This window comes from Rissa tridactyla, chromosome 2 (genome assembly GCF_028500815.1).
Source record: "Rissa tridactyla isolate bRisTri1 chromosome 2, bRisTri1.patW.cur.20221130, whole genome shotgun sequence".
In the NCBI taxonomy this organism is placed as follows: Eukaryota; Metazoa; Chordata; class Aves; order Charadriiformes; family Laridae; genus Rissa; species Rissa tridactyla.
Genome location: NC_071467.1, coordinates 64,731,060 through 64,744,595, shown reverse-complemented (window position 1 = coordinate 64,744,595; position 13,536 = coordinate 64,731,060). Strand labels below are relative to the sequence as shown.

The 13,536-nt window shown below is 41.3% G+C and overlaps 1 protein-coding gene across 3 annotated transcripts in view; it reads left to right on the top strand.

Annotated features, from left to right (window-relative positions):
- The window catches only part of ZNF516 (zinc finger protein 516), an 83,319-nt gene that overhangs the window by 25,911 nt on the left and 43,872 nt on the right, over nt 1–13,536 (top strand). The window lies entirely within an intron of this gene.

Sequence of the window (13,536 nt, the reverse complement as noted above, 5' to 3'; positions counted from 1 at the left end):
TTCAAGACCATCGCGGATGAAGTAATCTGCACCATTGTGGAAGAGTGGGTTTATTCAATTAGCTGGGTTTTTTCAGGATTTTATATAATGTTGCGCTTTCTCTTGGCTACAGACACCCTGCAGCAGCAAAGCAACATTTTCCAGAATTGTGTATGAACAGTTACATGTTTTCCATAAAGTTTTGAAGCAGTGGTGGATGTAGTATTTTATTTTTTTTTTTTGTCATTAAGCTTTTTTCGTGAAAGTCTCATGGTTTTAGGACAGCTAAAATTGGGGCCAACACTGCTTGGCAATATAACTTTCAAAACGTAAAGCGTAGAAGGAAGAGAGCTCCAAAGGATTGAAATTGTAAGAAATTAAACCCATCTGTTTGTCCTTAAATTTACAAGAACGGTCCTAAACTTGATTTTGCTGCAACTTGGATCAAGTCCCCGATGGACAAATTGGGTGCATGCTAGAACAGAAATGTAAATTAAACCAAGAACTCCACTTTTTTTTATGCTTTCTTGCCCTTTCCATAAACCACAACTCCAAACAGTCCTAGTGACAAGCTGACTTAAATTTATTTTCGCTATGATTACTTGCCCATTTAAAAGACTCAAAATTTGGCTTTCAAATCTGCTGTTGGATTTTGTACACTTGAACAAAGTTCCTTATGGGAGCATACATACTTTGTGTGAAAATCCAACAGCTGCCTCCTGAAACACCTTGGTGCAGGTCACATAAGATGCGATGATAAAACTGCAGCTTTGTCTGGAGTTATATGGGGCTGCCATGTTTTACTGGTGTAATGTACAGTGCCCTTATGGAAGCTGCTGTGATGGAAAATCATCTCTCTGGAGACGGCCTGAAAACACCGAAACACTTTTGCACATGATCTTCAAATAGGAAAACTGTTCTTATGCACTCTCTGCATTAAGCACTTTATTTTTAACAAGAGGAGCCATCTCATCTCTTGCGTCAACTAAAGCTCTGAGCCCTTGTTGCGGGAGTGAAAGATGAGAGTTAAAGTCACACAGTGGTTTCTCTCCCGGGAATTAAGGTGACTGGCTTAACCAATGTCACTAGCCAACACCTGGAAACTCATTTCTTTGGGTGCCAAATTGGTCTTTATCTTCTTTAACTGTAAAGAAGCAGCAAACTGATGGGTCTAAACAAAGGTGCATCTTGGAAAAGGGATGTGTTTGTGTTGATGGAATGGGAGGGTGGTTTTTGCATTTTATATTTGCTAATGTCACAGCTGCAGAGCTGATCAACCAGTTAATTGGCTAATAAGAAACATTTTAATCTTATGACCAAGAGAAATGTTACCCTTGCTTCTTAATAGAGTTTATTTAAATGAAATCACTGTGTCAATGAAGTGAACATTTTTTATAAGTGACAAAGGTTTTTTGGATTCAACAGAAGGTTGGGTTTTGGTGGTGTGTCTTGTTTTTTCCGCCCTCACATATGCTCCTGCTAAAATCAGGTGTTCTGGTGTGTGGCCTTGAAGCACGTTTTGTCCTAGAAGTGCTGTGGTTAGCTGTCCTCCACTGTGGCTTTTTGTAGTTATTCTTGCCAGTGAAGCTTTTCCATTGAGAGCCGGGCTACAGCCCCACAAACAGCATCCCTCCCCAGCGGAGGCCAGGCGAGCAGGGCTCTCGGTTCCTGTTTCTGACATGCCTTCTACAGTATTATTTTTACTCAGGCTGTGGTCAGGAAAATCTTGTGCTACTCATAAGGTTATATAATATCTGTATTTTTTCCTGTTTTTTTTTTTTTTTTAACTTTCATATCTTTACTTTTTTTACCCCCTTTGACACGTTACTCTCATATCTTGGGTCAGAAAAGGGGCCTTGAGACTGCCAACTATTGAATGTTGCGGCCTCGACTCAGCTGAAAGTGCTTCTTTGTGTGTTTAATTCTTAATAATCTGAGTAGTCCTGTTGACATACAGTGTCTTGCAGCAGGGAAGCTGGCAGTGCCCTCCGCAGCCACTTAGGGTTGACAGATGTTGGGGCTGAGGGTGACTTGGGCTGGGGATGTACCAATAGGGCTTACTGGGAGAAGAGTAAGAATTGCACCTTGCACGTGAAATGGCACTGAGAGCCTCCAGGGTAAGCACTTCCTTGCTCTTAACACGTGGGTAATTTGTCTCTGCTGTGTACACAGAGTAACATCGTGATTTCTCAGACACCGGGCTAGTGTTTGCAAACCCAGTTTATCAGCTGCCAGGGGGTAAGCTAGCTGGTTACAAAATGCTTTCCATCCTGTTGGAAGGAGGGTAAGAATTAGTTTTCTAGAGTCACATAGGTGGTGTATCGCATGCTACCTGTCGTACAAATATACATGCATGATGTATGTATGCTTCATGTGACAGCCATGTGGGAAAAGGTGGCTCAGAGCACATTTGCTCTGTTAAGAGTGGCCTTTAAATATTTTCGAGGTCTTCCTGCGCCAGATGAGTCTCTGTTTTTATTTGACATTCAAGCCACTAGCAAACTGTACCTGAATTTCCGCCAAGCTGCGTCCAAAGCTGTTTGAACCACTTGTGAGTTGCTGCTTAGAACTTCCTCAACCTGAGGCTTTTTTTTTTTTGGTGATTTTCATTTTTAACTGAAAAGAAAAAAAAACACCCCAGAGTTATGACTGAGAGAGTAGAGGGGAATTACGCATATGTTAATAAAAGTGAAAGGGAGACTACTCAATTTTTTTAAATCTTTCAGCTTCTCAACTGAAATGTAGTTTTAGGTATTCCAAAGAAATAATCCATCCTGTGTGCATTCAGTGGTTAGTATTTTTAAGGCTCGACGTGGGCCCCCTCATTGTCACGGCGTGTTTCGCAGTGAGGGTGTTACCCTTTGTTACATTAAGCACTACGAACTATTTCAGTCCTGAAAAGAAGAAGGGAATATAATTTTTGGGGCTGTGACTGCTGCTGGCAGGTGCGAAGATGAAGAAAAGTGAAAACGATTTAAATACCGCTTGGCGCTCGGCACAGGTGTAGTAAGAGCACGGGCCCGTGACACTCCAGTCGGTCAGGGAGTGCCATAAAGGTGGTGCCGCTTTTTTGCATGTAAGCGCCAGATTAGGCAGGAAGTTAATGTTAAAAATAATCGAGGGATGGGGGGGAGGAAAAAAAAAAGAAAAAAAGAATTGTTATGTAGAAATAAAGGAGAGGAGTGCTGCTTATTCTAGCCTGACCTTGTCAGGGAAGGGCGGCAGGGAAAGGAGAGGGTGTTGCACCATAGAGAGAAAGCCATCTCCTCCATTTTGTTTCCTTTCTCTGCTGCCCCTTCTCTCCCTTTCTCTTCCTTTTTTTCCTTCTGTCACACTCCTCTGGATTTTTGAAATGCTTTAAGGAGGGACTGATTCACTCTTTCTCAACACATGCTGTTTTTATTACGCTGGCTAATGCAGGGAAGGGCTGATTTGCGAGCGAGGACTGTTGCACTAGGCCCTGTATGAACACAGCTTTGGGCCCAGGGAGCTCGTAGCCTGACGAGGTGAGGCGGACACGAGTTGCTGGACAGCACAGAATATAAAAAAGCAATGAATACAAAATAGTGGTGCTCGGCCTCGTTTGGCTTCTTTCAGGAATGGTGGGAGTTGCTCAGACAAAGCTGAGCTCCGTGAAGGGGAGAGACAAGAGAACAAGAGAAGGGAGTAGGGTGCAGGGAGCAGAGAAAGGGGGATGGACGGAGGGAGGCAGAGAGGAGATGGAGGGTCAGTCCTGGGTGAGGAGACCTCGGTGGAGGGAGCTGGGCCACGCGATGAGGTTTCGAAGAGGAGGAGAGGCTGAAAAGAGGTGTGGAACGGTGTTGGGATTCAAACCCTCCGAGGCAGTGCCAGGGTGCTGGGTGTCTTGCACTGGAGCCCTTGGGGCACGTGATGCCCCGCACTGGGAGGTGGGTGACTCCAAGAGGATTTCCATGTGAAAACCAGAAGGTCTGGAGCAGTCACACAAATGGGAGACAGCAGCAGGAGCTCGCCTTGTCCACACTTGCCAAGGGACCCACCGACTTGTTTTTATCAATCTGCTAAAAAGTCTGAACTTTCAGTGCCTTCCTTGATTTTAGCTTGATCAAAAAAACCAACCAAACAAAAAAAAACACCAAAAAACCCCCAAACAACCCAGAAATTACGAGGAGTAGTGCCTGATTTTGGAGCTCTATGTTGCATTTTAAAAACTCTTAGAAATCCATGGCCAGACACTGATTTCGTATCTTTACTAGTAAATTGAAGGAGAAGAGACAGCTGCCTGTGAATTGCTTACAGGTTATACAAACTGGGGGATGTCACACGTACCATTTATTCCAGGCCATATATGTTCTAAAAAAATCCTATCTGTAAATTGGAATGCTTGAATAGAAATATAATGGCATTCATTAGTACGTTTCCTGAAAGAAGAAGAGTACGAGAGATTTATGAATTTGGACTTTGCGTTGCTCAGATATAAATTATGATAAATCCAAGACCTGGAACCTTAACAAAAAGTACCTAATTTCATAGGCTTTCGATTTAAAATAAATCAAAAGTAAAAATTGCCCAGAGTTGCTTTAATTTTCCAGTAAAATGGCGAGGCTGTAATTTGTGGGAGGAGAGGAACAGTAAGAAAAAAATAGCTAAGGAAGTGAAAATAGAAACATAAAAATGTATAGTAACTCCAAAGAGGAGAGAAAGTCCTGGTAAATGTTTTCTGTTGTCGAAGTGTGTACGTGAAACACAGCTGCCAGTATCCAGTACCAGGACTTCATTGTTCTGCTTATGTGAGAAAATGTTTCTCTGTGTGTTCCTCTCCACTAAAAATTAAACATTTTTACTATATGTCTTAATCAAATATTTACACTTCAGATACTTCTCACGCCAGACTCTCAATTACTGTAAGTCTCACAGTATAATGCCACTGATGACAGTGGTGTTGGGACATTTTACACCAAATGAAGATCTTGTTTTGTATGTACAGTCTTAAGTATGTTGAAGTTATTTAGCATATTTATTTTGCAGAATAAGCATACAACAAATCAGAGAATGCCTCAGTGCTGGACTATTGGTAACTGCTGCCCCAGGCTTCCAAGAAGTGAGGTAGTTTCAAGGAAGAACAGTGTCTTGCAGACTTCTGTTAGATCCTTACCACAAAGATAAAAATGTTGCACTGTGATTACACACTTCACCGGTTAATTCTGGCATTGCTGAGGCGTGGTTGTTGGAATATAAAACCCCCTTGACTTTTCAACCCCAATTAATTGTTTTGGTTGTTAATGCCAGTGGGATTAATGCCTGGACTTTCAAATACAGCAAGTTGATGATTCAAATCATAGGGGAAGTTGGGCAGAGGCAAGGACCCTGTGCTTGCAGAAGTAAGATCCATCGGGCGTTGTTTGGTACTTCACAAAGTTATAACTGTTCCTTAAAGGAAATTCAGTAGATCAGGACTAGATCAATTACCTATTTTGAACCTAATAATACCATTCAAAAATTTATCTTTTATATCCACCTTGCTGTAACGCACATAGTTCAATCCTGATGCGTGTTAGCAAAGCCACATGCAGTGTGTTGCTTTCTCACAATCTGAAGTTTCCCTGCAAAACATTGCAGGTTGGAGCATCATTTTTGACCAGTGCAGGCCTATGTATATCTTCACAACAGCACTTTATTACGTCTTCCCTCCCCTTTGGACTCTTGTACGCTCCTCAGAACCGCAGAGGATATCTCCTGCGTGTGAGTATATTCCTGTGGTGCTGCCATCAGCAATAGCTTTTTGCTTTCATTTATTTTTAACTGTGGGTTAATATGAATGGGAAGAACAACTGAGAGAACAGAACAAAATAGAAATTATGCTGATCATGCCAAGGAAATGGATAACAAAAATTCTGGCAGCCAGAATTACTGAAGGGGATTTTTTTTGAGTGATTTCATTGAGGGGAGAGGAAGATAGAAGAGCCATAGAATATCTAGAGGTGTGGTTAAAACCTCCTTGGGATGTGTACCTCACACATGTGAAGTTGCTTGGCCCTTTAATTTAGGCCGATGTAGGGAGCTGTGCTTCAAGAAGCTCATGCAAAAAGCGTTTGACTGGAACAGGGCAGCAATGCTTTGGGATAATGCAATCTGTACCCTTTAATGCTATACATTACCCTGACATCATACCAACTAAGCAATGTTTTAACGATTGCCCTGTAGGCATCTTGAGTAATTTCCACTATGTTCCTGATTACCATGCTCTGCGTTACTAGGTCCTGTTTTACTCAGCCTCATGTAATGTGGGTGGCCAGCAAGAGTGTTAAACAGTAATTCAAGTTCCTCTCCCAATGGGGCAGGGTGATAGGGAACAGATAACACACAGTCAGCTCAAGTCAGAACTAAGGCTTGCTGGCTGAGCTTGAGATACTTCAGTAGATGAATGATTTCTCATGACAGAGATTGCCTTTGTTGTTGCTCAGAGAGAATTTCTGCAGCATTTTGAAGTTATTAATCCAACTGTTGCACAGCTTTTATTCCTTGCAAACGTTTCAGTGAGGGTCTTAAACATTTCAGTACCCAAGAGTTTCGTGCAGGGTATTTTGATATGGCATGTCATAGATACTTCTCCTGTATTTAGCTTTATTTGTTAGTGCTGCTTTTTTGCAGATTGCCATATACAATTACAAGAGACACTCTTAGACAGAAGTATTGTTTAGGCAGTTTATTGTAGCTGTAGATCTGTGATATGAGCGACCAAAGCATAGCTCGGCTTGGAAGAAAATTTGTACCAAGATGCTAAAGGAGAGGGAGGTTTAGGCAGCCTTTATTTTATCTGCTAGAAAGCAAGGAAATGAATGTGGTTTCTTAAAGGTAGGTGATAATAGGATAAACCTTGCCCTGAAGCTTATGTAGGATACCCAAAGCAAGATTAGTTCTTCTTACTTCTTCCGCAGCTTTTGGAAATGTTGTCACAAGAACTGCTTCTAAGGATTGCTTATGTCTACGTTTAGTCCTTCCAAAATTGCCAATTACCGTCCCATGTTCACCAAACAGTAGCATTTTAAAAAAATATTTCCAAGGGTGTGGAAAGCTATTAGCCATCTTGCTTTCAGTTTGTGCACTCAAAAATACCTCTTCATGTCAGTTGCACAGGGCTTCCAGTTTTCATCGTAGGCTTTTAGCTTTTCTTCAGCAAGTATTATAAACAAATGCATATAGGAACATGCACTTGGGAATCCAGCTGCACGGTAACTCAGTTTCTCAAAATCCTCACTTCTTGATGCCTACCCTGTCCTTGCTGCCTTGTAAAAGCCAGTTTAGCAAATCTGGTATTTCGTAGCACTGGATGTTTCTATTGCATCAAGCTATAGCATGTGAAATACTGCTTTGTGACATTTATAGTCATAAGATTGCATTGTGTAGTGCTTTTATTTTCTAGCAGTTTCTGATCAGTAAGGACTCCCCCCTCCCCCCCCAGTAAAACAAAATTCAGGCAATGAAAATTGCAATGTGTTTTTGTGTTTGAAAAGTGCAATTGTGTTTTTAATCTGATTTCCAGATATTTCAGCAGCTGCTCTTAACTTTATGGTTCACAGTTTAGCCTTCATCCATCTTAAACCGAGAGTCGGGTTTTCTCTGTTAACAGGTTAAGTTTGAGGTAGATGCTTTCAGTGGATATGGTGGGCTAAATTCTGTGGGAACTGAAACCTGTTTGAGTCCCAGGGCTGCACAAGGTATAAAAGTAATGGGCGGTTTGGCCTAATGTGGTAGATAATTTGTTTTCTGCAGGTGCATTTTACAAATACAAGTTTTACTGGGTCACTTGACTTCCCTTTATTACTTTTTAACCTGGTAGTCTCATTCAAGCACTGGATTGCTTTAACTTGAATGGGCCTGACTGTGGTACCAGTCATACTGGTGAAAGTCAAGAGCAAGTTAGCTGCAGTCAAGGGAACACTTTACTGTGAGAGCATCAATAACTTCTTTTTATTCTCAGTTTTCTCTTGATGCCTACAAGGTTTATCAGCAGCAAACCTGGATTTTTGGGGAGATGAAAAGCATATAGTGAATTTTACGGAAACTGTGGAGGAAAACTTTGAGGTTTTCATCATAATTTTCAATGCCCTAGTCATGGAATGAGACTTTTGGATACTTGTTGCACTTGGTGTGTGACTGCTACTGTGCCATATTTTGTGACCACTATCTAGACATTATTTTCAGTGCCTGGAATGGATTTGTAAATGTGTAGGCAACTTACTTTCATGGTGAATTTGTTTTCCTTGTTTATAGACAGCATGGGTTTGAACTGGCAAATTACTGAGCGCTTTGGCCCTGATCCAGCAAAACTCATAACTGCTGGCTTGATTTTAAGCATATGAGCAGTCAGGTTGGAATCATTGTTAACTGCTTTGTTGAACCACTTGGCACCTAATGCCTTGAGGTTAGAGAAGAATAGAGAAATCCTTTCTTTTCTGTAATCGATGCCAGTGTAAATTGCGTATCCTGAAATGTACTGTAGCATACAGACTTTACACGGGATAAGACATAGGGGAGGAGCAAGTCTCAGAATTGTCTTTTGTGGATACTCTGTTAATGGATTCGGTTACGCTTTAGTGATGCTAAGGGCAAAAATCCAACACTTTGTCCTTTTAAAGTGCAGAATCGCTATTGAGAAAGTGTCTGTGTGAAAGGCAAAAGTACTCTCTCAATTGTTGCTTATTGTAACTTGGATATGAGTGCTTACTTAACATGGATTTAGAGCATGAGATACTCCTCCTCGTACAGGACCCATGGAGGGAGATTTGCTCTCCTACTTTTCAGAACTTTGTTTTCCAGATTGGTAATCTCAAATCTCAGATGTTACTTCAAGTAACAGAAAAATAAATAGCCATTAAAATTATTTTTTTTTTTTGTCATATAACAGCTGCAATTCTAGTCTTTTTTGGGAGCTGGAAGTTAAGGGTAGTTACTTTGAGTCAGATCTCTCTTTTCTTTTTTTCTTTTTTTTTTCTGAAAGGATACAAAATCACTGATTTATTTTATTTTTTTAAGCGTAAATTTGGGGTTAGTTTGTAATGTGAGACACTCCCAAACCTTGTGTTTCTTTGAGATAACAAATTCATCAGGCAGTTGAAGGCATCAGCTACACCTAACAGCACTTCAGAGGTGTGTGTTATCTCAGGATAGCATATGTCTTGTGATGTCTTACTGCTTAAATAGCATTTGAGGCAAGCTGCTGTCAGCAAAAACTAAATATTTGGGGTGGGGTGGGGGGGAGAGAAGCACAACCACAAGGGAAATATATGAGTTCTTTTGGAAATGTGAACCTCACTTTTTTTTTTCCTTTCTCCTCCCTTCCCTGAAACATTTTCAGTGTGTTTTAACAATAGAGGTTGCACGCCAGTGTCATGATGGTGAAAGACTGAGTGCAGTAAGTCGGGATGATAAAGGGATGTAAAGGACTTTTCTTCCCATCCCCGCTGTACCCCAAGGTAGTGGAGCAGATGCTGCATGTGAGCTTTGCCTTTTGCATGTTTTACTGGGTGTGCAGCACCAGTGAACCAAAGGTGTGTTCAGTTGTCTGGGATTTAGCGTTTATTCAGTAGGTAGTAAAGCCTTTTTTTACAAGATAACGAAGCAAATAGATCCTTCTCTTCCCTTAACAGAGAATTCAGGAAGTACAGCTTACACAGCACATGGAACACGTTAATCTTAAACCCCCTTATAATGCTTTGCAGAAGTTTCTTGTCCTTACACATGCCTGTATCCACACGCACAGCAATTTCCCAGAAACATCTTAACCTTAAGTACTGTTGAAGCCTGGAGAAGCCTTAACAAAAATAGTCAAACACAGAATGGCAAATAAAGTTGTAACAGGAAAAAATTAATCTTTACGTGTATTGTTCGGGGACAACAAAATGGGTGTGTGTAAGTGGGGATCACTTGCTTGCTACTGTAGTGCTAAATATGTTTGACAAGGAAGCCTCAATGCTGTTACTTGTGTGGAAATACGGAGTGGTGTTTTTTTTCCATCAGTTTATACTCACAGGCATGATGTATTAGTTATAATTCAAACATAATCACTTTTTTTTTGCGAGTGAAGTTGTTAGGGTTTTTTCTCTCTGGTGTTATCAGCATGCAAGTGCCTATTATTAAGGCTCATAATGAAAATGAGATGTTATTAATGCATAATGAAATTTTTATGTGCTGGTGAAATTTTCTGTTATACTGACCTTTCTTGGTCAGTTATATTACAACAAGATTTAAAAAAAAATAATTACTAGGATGTATTCAGTGAATTGAAATACTGAGTTCGCTCAACCAAGGCATCATGGAGAGTACTCTTCATACAGTATTTACTCAAATTCCAGTTTCGCAACTTTCTTTGAGGCCTTCAGAAGCCAAAAGGAAAGAAACACGATACCTAGGGAGGTGAAGGCTGGAATGGGCCAAAGACGTAATGTAATTAAAAACTCCGTCAAGCTGAAAAATGTTTGAGAAAGGCAAGGCAAGAATTCAGAAAGTGTGTGAGTGTATGTAACAAGTACAGATAAGTATATGTGTAAATGAGAAAGGACTGATGTGTTACTATTAGAGATGCATCCAAATGATGTAAACAGCTTCTCCTGGAAGCTCAGTGGTGCTTCGAAGCAGAGCTCAGATGCTGACAGCCCTCCAGAGACCCCTGTCATAGTGGGGAACGGAGGGCATGCAAAAGCGCGAGCCAGAAATGTGCTCTTCTGCAATAAATGCCCTAGCTGTGAATTTGTTCTCGGACATGAATACTCTTGGTCTGATGCATGGTATTGAAAGTATCACACAGCGTGTACGTTGTAAGATAACCAGTCTAAGTTTCTTTTGGTGAGGGTCTGAATTTAGAGTGAGACAAAGTGCCATTTCCTGACGTGTGTCAGCGGTGCTGCAGGAGAGCCAGGCACTGGGGCTGGCGCTGCCGAGAGCTGGGGGTGGTGGATGGGACCTGGCTGGGGGCATTCCCCTTTGATCCAGCTTGTTGTGACAGATCCAGCTGGTTATGACTCAAAGATAAGTGGGAAGAAGCGTTTGTTTTGAAGGGGTCTGTCTGGATTCAGGCTTTTGTCAGCTGCAAACCATAGGCGGTTTATGTAGGAATGGTAGCAAGTGGGAGCCTTAGGAGCAGCCTTGGAAAAAAGCTGAATCAATGGCATAAGGAAATAAGCTGAAGGTAAGCGTGTTATGTTTATGTAAGCGGTGACACTGCGTTAGCTTACTAACGGGAGAAGGGCCACAAGGACGGCCGAGGCCTGGCGCAGCACGTGCCAGGGAGGTTGGCATGCTGCAGGGAGCCAGCCCGTGCAGGCACGGTTGGCGCTCGGAAAGCCAGTGTTGTTTAAAGGAAGGAAATGAGTGACCGCGGAGTGCACGTGGAGAGAAAGTGGAGCACCGAGGAAGGAGGCGCCGTGTTTGAGCTTCATCCTGTCCATGTTCGGGTGTGGGAGTGCATCGGGGCAGGAGGTTACATGGTTCCTCTGCCACAACCCTGCAACAGCAGTCCCAGTGCTTGAAGCTGTGCATGGCGGCAGAGCAGGTGAAAGAAAAACAGGTAAAAGTTTCTTTCAGGTCCCGAGAACAGCAGAAACTGAAGAGGGAAGGAGAAGTGATAACAGCAAAGAGTACAAATGAGGGATTCCGTTTTGACACGTTGTGTGTCTCAGTGTTTCACCTGGTAAATCACAAAGTTGACTATATTCCTTTGTACCTTTTCATCTGAGTGCTTGAGTGTTGGGAGATAATTGTTACGTTTGGAAAAACACTTTGAAAGAAGATATTTGCAGTTCTTCTACATCTATTTCACTTTCCTGGTGTGCAGAGAAAGGGAATAAATATATTTTTATCAAAAGTGTCATTGAATGGGAAGATTCAAAATGATAAAGTGCTGGACTTTGAAAACATGACTGTTAAAACTGGTGTGGCTGGACCTCTTGGCTTAAACGTAGCATGTCATTTCAAAGGCACTAAAGCCAGATACATAACTTGCCCCAGATGTTTAGATTCAGTGGAGCAATCATACATGGTGTTTTGAACAAAGATGCTTATACCCTAGTAATGGGTATTTTATGAATAATACCGTAATTCCAGCCACCTTTCTTTGCCTGTATTTTCATACAAGTAAATTGACACCATTGGCAAGCACTGTGTTTGTCAACCGGGCTTCAAAATCTTAATGTGTTGTTTTCTCGTTACAGATACTTGAAAGTACTCGCTATGTTTCTTTCTTTTAATTAAATTAACAGCTTGTTGAGAGCTAAGATTGCACGTTGGATTCCTAATCAGTTTTGCTTATATGGAATATTTTAATTTCTGCCTTTCTTTTGTTTTGGGGGCATTTATATAGTAACAGAACTTCCATCGACTCCTGCTATTTATTTTTTACCCTTAAGCTATAGCCCTTTGTTGTGGCATCACAGTGTTGACCCTGGAACCAATTACTGTGCATAACATCCAGAAGATGATGAGGCTTATTCTGTAGCTGTTGTTTTCCAGTAGTCTTGGTGTACGTAAGTATCTCGTAGTACATGGAGCAGTTTAAGAACTTTGTAACACTACCTGGCCAAAAACAACAGTAAAAGCAATACGGGAGAAAATAGGCTTCTTTGCCAATTTCTTGTTTTACAGTCCCAAGAGCACAGCTGGGAAGGCTACAGCATTCTTCCTGCATTTGGAGAGTCGGGATGTTCTCCATTAGTTTTCATGTCTGTCTCTTCCCTGGAAGTGAGTGCATGTGCAAATGTTATACAGATGTTGTATGAAAGCTTAATTACTCCTCTCTTTACTTTAAACTGCAGTACGGTTCTGTTTTGACCCCCACCCCCCACCCTAAAAGGCTTTTCCTGAGAAGAGAAGGAAACCATTTTCCCGTTCTTCCCCTACTCAGGGGTTAATTACATTCTGCACTGCGACTGTACTTCAACAAAAGCTGAATGGAAAAACAAGACTTCCGACAAAAACGTGGAAATTTTTAGGGCAGCTTAGATTTTCTGTTCTTTTTTAGGAATTAGAAGCCCTCACCAATTTCAGCCAAAAGAAGAAACCCTACCCTGAGGTTACATTTCATCCAAGCGCTTTGCTTCTGAGAGAGCTTAAATCTCTCTGCTATTTCTTCACGTTTGGTTGCTGGTTGTTGACAGCCAGCTCAGTTAAATTGTCACAGGTGCAACCGTAAGCAGCTAGCAGGAACTGAAGAAACATGGGTAATCCCACTTAGGAAATCCCCTAGTAACTTGGTGTTCACTTGAAGCAGAAGACCAGAAATACAGTTAGTGGCAGTTAGAAAAAAGGAAGAAAAAAAAATCTTAACACATGAATAAAAATTAAAGGGATATTCTCTGCTCTAATTTCTGGGGTTAACGTGTGTTATCGGAGCTCTTCTCATAGTCTTCTGTTTCCTGAAACCAATGAAGAAATCACTTGATTACACTCTTAAAACTAATACTGTACTCTGGTTCTGGGATGCCAGATATACAGTCAGATTGGATAAACATGTTTATTTTTATTTTGCAGTATTTATTTCTATGCATGCCTTTGTGCCCGTTAACTTTTCATGCTTTCACAATC